This window comes from Triticum dicoccoides, chromosome 3B (genome assembly GCF_002162155.2).
Source record: "Triticum dicoccoides isolate Atlit2015 ecotype Zavitan chromosome 3B, WEW_v2.0, whole genome shotgun sequence".
In the NCBI taxonomy this organism is placed as follows: Eukaryota; Viridiplantae; Streptophyta; class Magnoliopsida; order Poales; family Poaceae; genus Triticum; species Triticum dicoccoides.
Window position 1 is genome coordinate 211,223,981 of NC_041385.1, and position 11,008 is coordinate 211,234,988.

Genomic DNA, 11,008 nt, shown 5'->3' on the forward strand with positions numbered 1-11,008 from the left:
TCGTGATCCTTCTGGCTCCGGAAGTGCTTAACGGCATCGGCCGCACTTGCAGCTAAGTCCATATACGGATCCTCCGGACTCCACAGCCGCTCAAATTGAGCATACTTTCCATCCATAAACCGGCGACGCAGCAGAAAAGGCTTGCCAGCCACGATATCTCCGGCCTGGCGCAGTTCCTCCTTCATAGCCCGCATTGCAGAGCGGGCATCCTTGGCTTCGGCGGTGGCCTTCTTCAGGTCTTCCTGCTCCGATAAGCGCTCCTTTTCAAGAGCCTCATTGCGGTCGGCAGCATCCTTAACTTTCATGGCCAATTCGGCCACCTCTGCCCTGCTTAGGCAGTGCGCAGCCCTTTCGGCTTTCAACTCCTCGGCCGCCCTCGAGGCAGCCGCGTCACTCCTTCGGGCTTGCTCCTTAGCTCGAGCAAGTTTGGCCCGAAGGCTCTCCACAGCAGCAGCACCGTCTGCACAATAGCATATAATTTATCAGAGGAGGGCTTCGACCCCCTTAATAAAGCGACTGCGGCGAAGTCTTTTACCTTGCGACTCGTCAAGTCGCCTGTTGACAAGTGCGATGTCCTCATCTGCAAAGTCAAGTTGCCGATTTAATTCGGCAAACCCACTAGTCCGGCTAGCCCCCGGACTATCCTCCACCTGCATAGGAACGACGGAATTCATTACTTTAGATTTCGATCCTCGGTACGCTGTCGTTTTCGACAACCTACTGAGTCTCAGGGGCTACTATCTATGCAGGGCGCATTTTTATGTGCGAAACTGTTAAAAGACAAAAGGGTGCGTCATTCTCGCATATCTCAAATCCCGCCAGCAAACTCATGGCGGCATGGCGGAATCCGCTCTCGGCGGACGAAATCCTTCCAATCACCATACGCATCAACGCACGGTGATCTTCTAAAACGGACTCCCTCTCAAGCAGATTCTTCAGTTCACCCGGCCGGATACTAGTGGGTGCCGAACTCTCTGGCCCCTCCGGACTCGGGGATACCCTCCGTGACGACACTTCGGGCTCGCCTGCCTTATCTGGCGGCGCTGCAGACGGAGGCGTTTCGCTCTCCATCATCTCCGGAAGAAGGTCCCCCGAAGATGAACTCATCTGAGAAGGCTGTAGATCCGAACTGCAATATAAATATTTCTGTTACCCACAGAAGCACAGATGAAGGTATTTCCTTGCTAATTAACTCCCTCTTTCATACTCACGGCTCGCTAGAGGGCTGATCTTTTGGCGATGATTGTGCGTCCGGATTCCCTCCGGATGCCGGACCCCCCGATGAGGATCTATTCTCACGCTTAGGGGCTTTGGCCTCCGGATCTTCGGAGGCGGTCCTCTTCTCCCCCTGAAGGGAGGGGTTCTTGATTCCCCCCTCTTCAGACGCCCCTTTGGGCGAAATATTAGCTCCTCTATCTTCCCCTTTGCCCCCTTCTGCGGGCGCGACCTCCAACATTCTGACCAGCACGGGCTCCAGTGCGGTCTCTGGGAGGGGGGCCGGACACCTTATCAGCCTTGATCGCGCCACCCATTCCTGTGAAGAGTAATGGGTTAGGAGGCGAACTCTAGAAGGGCATATAAACAGAATGCCCGGATTCGGAGCTATTTACCTGAGTATCCGGGCGATTGCGGCTTAGGCCTGCGTCCTCGGCTAATTCCGGACACGCCACCTGCGGTCCAAAGAACAACTTGTACATCTCCACGGGTGTCGCACCCATAAAGTGTTGGAGAATCCGAGGTCCCTCCGGGTTGGACTCCCATAGACGAAGAGGACGGTGTTTGCAGGGCAGAAGATGCCTGATTAGCATAACCTGCATCACCTTGATCAGGTCGATCTCCCTCGCTTGGAGGTCTCGAATCCAGCCCTGCAGTGAGGGCACGTCTTCGGATGGCCCCCAATTGAGCCCTTGGTTGACCCACGACATTAGCTGGTGTGGAGGTCCCGGGTGGAATGAAGGTGGCGGCTTTTGCTTGCTGCCCTTCGGAGCGGTGATATAGAACCACTCCTGCTGCCACAGTCCGAGTTCCTCTTGGAAGGAACCTTCGGGCCACGGGGCATCGGCCTTTTTGCTTATGGCCGCCCCGCCGCACTCCGCTTGACACCCCCCGATCATCTTCGGCTCCACCTTGAAGGTCTTTAGCCACAGGCCGAAGTGGGGAGTGACGCGGAGGAAGGCTTCGCAGATGATAATGAATGCAGAGATACGGAGGATGGACTCCGGAGCCAAGTCGTGAAAGTCCAACAGGAGCCCTCTCACGAAAGGGTCCGTCGGGAAGCCTAAACCCCGACGGAGGTGGGATACGAAGACGACGTATTCACCGGGCTCGGGGGCGGGCACGGCCTGCCCTTGGGCAGGCAACCTGTGCGAAACCTCATAGGCCAGGTACTTGACTTCACGTAACTTCAATATGTCCTCCTCCGTGACGGAGGAGGGCATCCACCGGCCCTGGAGGTCGGAGCCGGACATGGTTGAGGATCCAAAGCGCTCGAATCTGAGGCTCTGGGTGTTGGAACTGGGAGCGGGGAAGAGATTCGATGTGAGATTGAAGAACAAGGACGAGCCTTGGTCCTCTTATAAAGGGGAAGAAATACCAAGGGCCGTCTCCGTGACCGTTTGGGATTCGCCTTCGATAGAGGAGGCGTGGCGACGGGAACGGTTGGGTTACCCACGCACGTATTGATGGGAATCCCGGAATAAAGGGGACACGATCTCTGCTTCGACAAGACGTGCCAAGGAAACCGCTTCGCTAAACGTGCTGAGGTGGTATAGTAAAAAATGATTCAAAACAGTGGCTTGGTAGCGGCGTAATGTCACGCCGCGTAATACATCAGCAGATTGAACGGATATACATTTTATTCTCTCTACGGTGGAATGTGGAATTTATCTTGCAGAGCCGGACATTATCCTGGTGTTCATGATCTTCTCTGGATTATTCGAGGAAGGAACGCGCCTTGCAATGCCGAACATTGTGCGTGCCGGGATAATCATCATTGAAGCCTGGTTCAGGGGCTACTGAGGGAGTCCTGGACTAGGGGGTGTCCGGACAGCCGGACTATCATCGTCCGCCGGACTCCAAGACTACGAAGATACAAGATTGAAGACTCCGGCCCGTGTCTGGATGGGACTTTCCTTGGCATGGAAGGCAAGCTTGGCAATACGGATATGTAGATCTCCTACCATTGTAACCGACTCTGTGTAACCCTAGCCCTCTCCGGTGTCTATATAAATCAGAGGGCTTTAGTCCGTAGGACAACATACATTACAACAATCATACCATAGGCTAGCTTCTAGGGTTTAGCCTCCTTGATCTCGTGGTATATCTACTCTTGTACTACCCATATCATCAATATTAATCAAGCAAGACGTAGGGTTTTACCTCCATCGAGAGGGCCCGAACCTGGGTAAAAACATCGTGTCCCTCGTCTCCTGTTACCATCCGCCTAGACGCACAGTTCGGGACCCCCTACCCGAGATCCGCCGGTTTTGACACCGACAGGCACCATCAAAGTACATGAGCCACTCTTTGCCTGCTTCCTTGACGGGGATGCTCGTTTCTGGAATTTCTTCATCTGGTGTTGGCGTCCACTCTTCTATGAATTCTGCCAATGCTCTGCTCTGGATAGTTGAGGTACTCTCAAACTTGAGGCCAAAGCTTGACAGTTCCAGTGCCCACTCGACAATCCTGCCTGTTGCTTCTGGATTCTGCAGTATCCTCTTCAGCGGAAAGCGAGTGACAACTGTGATCTCATGTGCTTGGAAGTAATGGCGCAGCTTTCTCGAGGCCATGAGGAGGCCGAAAAGCAATTTCTGCACCCCAGAGTACCTTGACCTAGCCCCCCTGCAGAAGGGAACTGACAAAGTAAACTGGGCGCTGCACCATTTTCTTCTGTATCCCCTCATGCGCCTGCGCAGATCCACCCTTGTCGGGACCAGAGCTTGCCGGTGAAGCCCCCTGCTTGTTGCTGGATGCATCTGCCATGGTTGCCGGCTCATCATCTGCCTCCCTCTCCGCCACTAACGCAGCACTAACCAGTTGATTGGTTGCCGCTATATACAGCAGCAACTTCTCTTGTGGCTTAGGTGCGACAAGTGTTGGAGTGGAGGACAGGTATCTCTTCAAGTCCTACAGCGCAGCCTCCGCTTCCGGAGTCCATTTCATTGGACCTGCCTTTTTCAATATTTTGAAAAATGGCAGGGTGGGCTCAGCAGACTTAGAGATAAACCTACTGAGAGCAGCCACGCAACCGGCAAGTCTTCGTACATCCTTTACGCGCTTTGGTGCTTCGATCTGCTCAATGGCCTTGATCTTGTCGGGATTGGCTTCAATTCCCTGCTGAGACACGAAGAACCCGAGAAGCTTGCCGGAGGGGACTCCAAACACGCACTTCTCGGGGTTAAGCTTGAGGTTGATCTTGCGCAGATTTGCAAAGGTTTCATCTAAATCTTGAATCAGAGTTGCCTTATCCTTGCTCCTGACCACTATGTCATCCATGTAGGCTTCCACATTTCTGTGTATCTGTGGCTCAAAAGCGTCATGGACTACCCTTGCAAATGTTGAACCAACATTCTTTAATCCAAAAGGCATCCATACAAAACAGTATGTGCCACATGGAGTGATGAATGCGGTCCTCTCCTCATCCTCTTCTGCCATGAAGATCTGATGGTATCCTGAGTATGCGTCAAGAAATGAAAGCAAGTCACATCTAGCCGTGGAGTCAACAATCTGGTCAATGCGCGGCAAGGGAAATGGGTCTTTGGGACAAGCTTTATTAACATCGGTAAAGTCGATACAAAGCCTCCATTTCCCGTTTGCCTTGCGCACGACTACAGGATTGGCCAACCACGTAGGATGGAGCACTCCTCTGACAAGGCCTGCTGCTTCCAACTTCTTGATTTCTTTTGCGATGAATTCTTGGCGCTCCACTACTTGTTTCCTGACCTTCTGCTTGACGGGCCGCGCATGAGGACAGACGGCAAGATGGTGCTCGATTACTTTCCTGGGAACACCGGGGATGTCAGACGGTTGCCATGCAAACACGTCGACATTCGCCCGCAGGAAAGCAATGATCGCGCTTTCCTATTTAGGGTCGAGAGTGGCACTGATGGTGAAGGTACCACCAGTGCCGTCCTCCTTGGCGGACACCTTCTTAGTCTCTGGCGGATCTGCCATTGTCTTCTTGCACTTGCCGGTGGAGCTCGATGGTGCGTCCTCGACGGTAGCGCAGCACTCCGAAGAGGTGCGCTTGCCGGAGTGGGCATCAGAGCTCTTGCCGGACTTGGTATTCTTCTTCCCCCGGGAGCTTCAGCGGCAAGTGACTTGCGATCTGCTGCGGCTACTGCTTCCCGGTAGATCTTGTCGGTGCAGATAAGAGCATCCTTCTTGTCGCCAGGGACAGAGATGACACTTATCAGGCCTGGCATCTTCAGTACGTTGTATGCATAGTGAGAGGCCGCCATGAACTTGGCGAGTGCTGGACGGCCGAGTATCCCATTGTAAGGCAATGGAAAGTCACCAACGTCAAAAGTGACACTCTCAGTCCTGAAGTTCAACTCGCTGCCAAATGTCACCGGCAACGTGATCTTTCCCTTTGGCTTGCTCCTTCCCGGATTGATTCCTTGGAATGTCCCGGTCTCTTCAAGCTTGCTGTCAGGGATCTAGAGTTTCTGAAGTACCGCGGAGGAGATCAGGTTGAAGCCGGCCCCGCCGTCAACTAGCATCTTAGTGACCTTGAGGTTGCGGATAGTTGGTGAAACCAACATCGGCAAGCACCCGACCGCAGTTATGCGATCAGGGTGGTCCTCAATATCAAAGATGATAGGCGTGCTGGACCATTTCAGAGGCTTGCGTGACTCGACGGGTGGTTCTGCCGCATTGACTTCCCGCACCCATTGCTTGAGCTGGCGGTGTGAAGTATGCAGAGAAGCACCGCCGTCAATGCACAGGACCTCTGTGGCTTTCTGAAACTCCTGCTCATTAGCCTCGTCATCATCCATATCTTCATCGTCGCCGTCATCTTCATCCTTGTCGCGGCCGCGGGGAGGTCTGTCTCCTTGCCGCTGCTTGGCCTTGCCGCGGCGTCCTCCTCGGCCGGGACGTTTCTTGCCGGATCCCCCAGTACCTTCTTGGGCCTTCTCCTTGTCGCGTCGCTCGTACTCAGCCTTTTGCTGCTCGACAAGCTGCTCGACCTTCTTGCAGCTCTGGAGATCATGGCCCTTGGTGCGGTGGATCTTGCAGTACTGCTTGTTGGTGCCGTCCTACTTGGCGGCGACCGCCACAGCCTCGCCGGAGGTACCAGCTTTAGCTTTCTCGGCGCCACCTCTGTTGCCGGACTGCTCAACAACTAGCACATCTTTGCCTTTCCTCTTCCTGTTGTTCCGCCGCCGGTTTCTCTTTGCCGGGGCAGCATCTTCGCTATCAGATCCTCCTGCTCCTGTATTCTCTCCGGGGAGTCTCCTCCCTTCTTCAGCACGTGCACACTTGTCGGCCAGGGCATATAGCTCACTGACGTCTCTGATCTTGCACATCGCCATTTCCTCCTGCATCCTGTGGTTACGCACGTTCTGATGGAACGCGCTGATGACCGCGACGGGGTGGACTCTGGGATGTTGTGCTGTACACTGCTGAATCTCTGAATGTACTTGCGCAGGGACTCTCCTTCCTTCTGGACGAGTATATGAAGGTCGCTCTCTTGGCCATGAGGTTTGTGGCCGCCTGTAAAGGCGCCGACAAACTGATGGCATAGATCTGCCCATGAGGATATGGAGTTGTCCGGCAAGTGCATGAGCCAGGATCTGACATTGGGCTTGAGCACCAGCGGGAAGTAGTTGGCAAGGATCTTGTCGTCCCGTCCCCCGGCAGCTTGCACCGCAATGGTGTAGATGCTGAGGAACTCCGACAGATGCGTCTTGCCATCGTACTTCTCTGGTACGTCTGGCTTGAAATTCTTCGTGCTGGGCCACTGGACTTGCCGCAGCTCACGAGTGAACGCAGGGCAACCTACCGCGTACAGCAAGTCGCCTGGTTCCCGTGGCGCGCCAAAGATGTCGTGGGAAATGAACACCTATGGGGCCGGCGGACCGGGACCCTTTCGGTTCGGCGGGGGGCGGAGGTCGCACGAAGAGCGGATCGAGGCGAGGCACACGAGCAGTTTACCCAGCTTCGGAGCTCTCCAGAGAGATAATACTCCTACTGCTGCTTGTCTGATTGTATTGAGTTCTTGCTCGGGAGCGTTGGATGCTACAGTACACCCTAGCTGCTAACAAGACCGAGCATGAGTGCTTTCTGGTTTCGAACCCCCCTCTACATTGCGCATGGGCCTCCTTTTATATGCTCAAGGGGTCACCGACAGGTGGTAACGTAGACAAGGGCAAAAATGGAAAAGGAATTGCGGTTGGTACAACTACTTGTACAGTGTATCATACCTAACCCTGACGGCAGGGGACAAAAGCATTAAATGCCCGTCTGTGTCGCCCAAATAGTGCAAGAAAAGGACCGTCAAGGGCGCCACCACTTGCCACGATGGCAGTCTTGTTAGCGCCGCTTGCCACCGCGCACTCCTGGCTGCACAGCCTCTTGCCACGTGCGCCTGGAAAAGTCCCAGGGCGACACGTTGGTGGATGTGCTGGAGCGTGGGTACAGAGTGGTAGCCCGCCGCGGCAAGCGCCTTGCCGCGGTCGTTGTCTTGTCGCGCCCGGAAGCTTGTCGCTCACCGGGCCTTGCCGGGACGCGTGACGCGTCGTGGCAAGTTCCTTGAAATGCCTTGGTTGGCCTTCCCGGCAAGCTCCTCTTGCCGGGGTCTTCTCTCCTTGGCTTAAACACTTTGTTCTTGAATGGCTCCAAAGGAACCACGGAGGACCTTGGCGGTCACCCGGCAAGCCTTGCCGCGGGGTGCTGCGACTGCCCGTGCACAAGTTCGGGATACTAGGGTACCCCTATTCTAGTACACCGACAGGGATTGAATGGAAAGCAACTTGGGGAAGGCTAGAAATCAAGGTTCAAATGGTTGGATTGGAATCTCTTGATCTCAACACATGAGTAGGTGGTTCTCTATTTAACAAAATGAGTAGTGGAAGTGATGGTTCGTTCCGATGGCTCTCTTAGAGAGTAAGTGGGGGTGGAGGGGTATATACAGCCTTCACGCAAAGATCCAATCATTACAAGTCTTTAACCAAACTCGGTGACACCGCACCGAATTATCGGTGAAACCGACTAGTGTAAAAGATTCAAACGTTGGAGGTATCGTGAGACCAATCAGAAGATCTCGGTGCGACCGAAGTGCAATGGCTAGGGAAAGACCTCATTTTGGTAGTTTTGATCATTTTCATCTCGATAATTCTGAAATGAGGCAACTTCACAACAGAAGCTTGACCATGCCATCTCAGTGAGACCGAGATCCATATTGATAGAACCGAAATGTTAGGGTTTGGCTTGGGCAGCGTATGTGATCAACTTGGTGAGTATGGGATAGAGATTTTCGGTGGGACCGAGCTGATACTTTAGGGTTTTTGGCAGATGTGATGCGGAGAAGTGTTTGAGGATTTTTGGTGCAATATCACTAAGCACTTGAGCAATTGAGCCGTGATCAAAACCTCATCCTATTTTAATAGTATTGGCTTTCCTATGGACTCAATGTGATTTTGGATCACCAAACCAAAGATGTAGAGTCTTGGAGCTTTGCAAATCTTGTCCTTATCATTTTGAGGGGTCAACAATCACTAGTCCTTGCCATGCCAATCATTAATCTTCTCTGAAATCTATTGTCAATGAGCGTTAAATCAGTGACTTATATGTTGACCTAGAGATTAGTTGCACTTGCACATGTTTATCTCTCAGCATAGATGTGTTTTTAGTTCGCGAGTCGCCATGAGTTTTCCATTGGCATCAAGTCAACCCGATCAGTTACAAGCTAGTCTCTACCAGATTGCATACCTAAGTGTGGTTCTTGCTAGCCATGCATGCACTATTGCAAGGAAGATCAATCAAGGTGCTAGGTTGCTTGCTTCTTATATCTTTGCACGTACACGTACGTGTCCAACTTTCAGTGGATTTGTTCTAGAGTTCTAGTATCTCAAAGCCAACACTCAACTTCACATCCTTCACGACTAGCAGAACATAGTGCCATGTAGAGTCGTCCCCAACTGAAAATAAAGAGGAAAGGGAAGGGGCTAGCAAAGCCAAAGGGGAGGGTATATCTCTAAATTTTAGTGGCATTTTGAATAGCTTGTAATATAGAGTTTACTCAAAACAGAAGGTGAATCAAGTGCAGAGCTAGATGGCAGTTCCTTACCTCCCCTCGTAGTTGAGGGATAAATCTTGGTTCTAAGTATCTTTCAAATTCCTGATAGTGATCAACAGATATAAATCCCAAGTGACTCAGAGAATAGAGCTATGCTCCTCGGCAACATTGCCAAAAAAGGTCTTGATAACCCAGAAGTATAGGGGATCGCAACAGTTTTCGAGGGTATAGTATTCAACTCGAATTTATTGATTCGACACAAGGGGAGCCAAAGAATACTCTCAAGTATTAGCAGATGTGTTGTCAATTCAACCACACCTAAAAGACTTAATATCTGCAGCAAAATGTTTAGTAGCAAAGTAGTATGGAAGTAACGGTAACGGTGGTAAAAGCAATAGTAGCAGTTTTGTAGCAATTGTAACAGTGGCAATGGCAAAGTAATGTGGCAAAGATCAATATGTGAAAAGCTCATAGGCAATGGATCAATGATGGATAATTATGTCGGATGGCTTTAATCATGCAACAGTTATAACCTAGGGGGACACAGAACTAGCTCCAATTCATCAATATAATGTAGGCATGTATTCCGTATATAGTCATACGTTCTTATGGAAAAGAACTTGCATGACATCTTTTGTCCTACCCTCCTATTGAAGCGGGGTCCTAATGGAAACTAAGGGATATTAAAGCCTCCTTTTAATAGAGAACTAGACCAAAGCATTAGTACTTAGTAAATACATGAACTCCTCAAACTACGGTCATCACCGGAAAGAATCCCAATTATTGTCACCTTGGGGTATGCGGATCATAAGTCGTAATAGGTGTCTACAACTTGCAAGATAGGATCAAGAAAAAAAATACAGTCATGGAAACATAATAGGTTCAGATCTGAAATCATGGCACTCGGGCCCTATTGACAAGCATTAAGCATAACAAAGTCATAGCAACATCAATCTCAGAACATAGTGGATACTAGGGATCAAACCCTAACAAAACAAACTCGATTACATGATATATCTCATCCAACCCATCACAGTCCAGCAATCCTACGATGGAATTACTCACGCACGGTGGTGAGCATCATGAAATTGGTGATGGAGGATGGTTGATGATGACAATGGCATCGATTTTCCCTCTCTCGAGCCCCAAACGGACTCCAGATCAGGCCTCCTGATGAAGAATAGGAGGTGGTGGTGGCTCCGTATCATAAAACGCGATGAATCCTTCTCTCTGATTTTTTTCTCCCCGAATGTGAATGTATGGAGTTGGAGTTGAGGTTGTTGGAGGTCCATGGGAACCACAAGGTAGGGGGCGCGCCACCCACCCTTGTGGACAGCTGGTGGGTCCCCTCTAGTTGATTCTTTCACCAATATTTTTTATTTATTCTAGAAATATTCTCCGTAAATTTCTAGGTCATTCCGAGAACATTTATTTCTACACAAAAATAACACCAAGGCAATTTTGCTGAAAACAGCGACAGTCCGGGTTAGTTCCGTTCAAATCATGAAAATTAGAGTCCAAAACAAGGGCAAAAGAGTTTGGAAAAGTAGATACGATGGAGACGTATCAACTCCCCCAATCTTAACCCATTGCTTGTCCTCAAGCAATTCAGTTGACAAACTGAAAGTGATAAAGAAAAAAAATTTACAAACTCCGTTTGATCTTGTTGTTGCAAATATGTATAGCTAGCATTCAGGGTTTCAGCAAAGATTATAAACTAACCGTATTCACAATAACATTTAGGTCTCACATTTGGCCATACCAATGGTG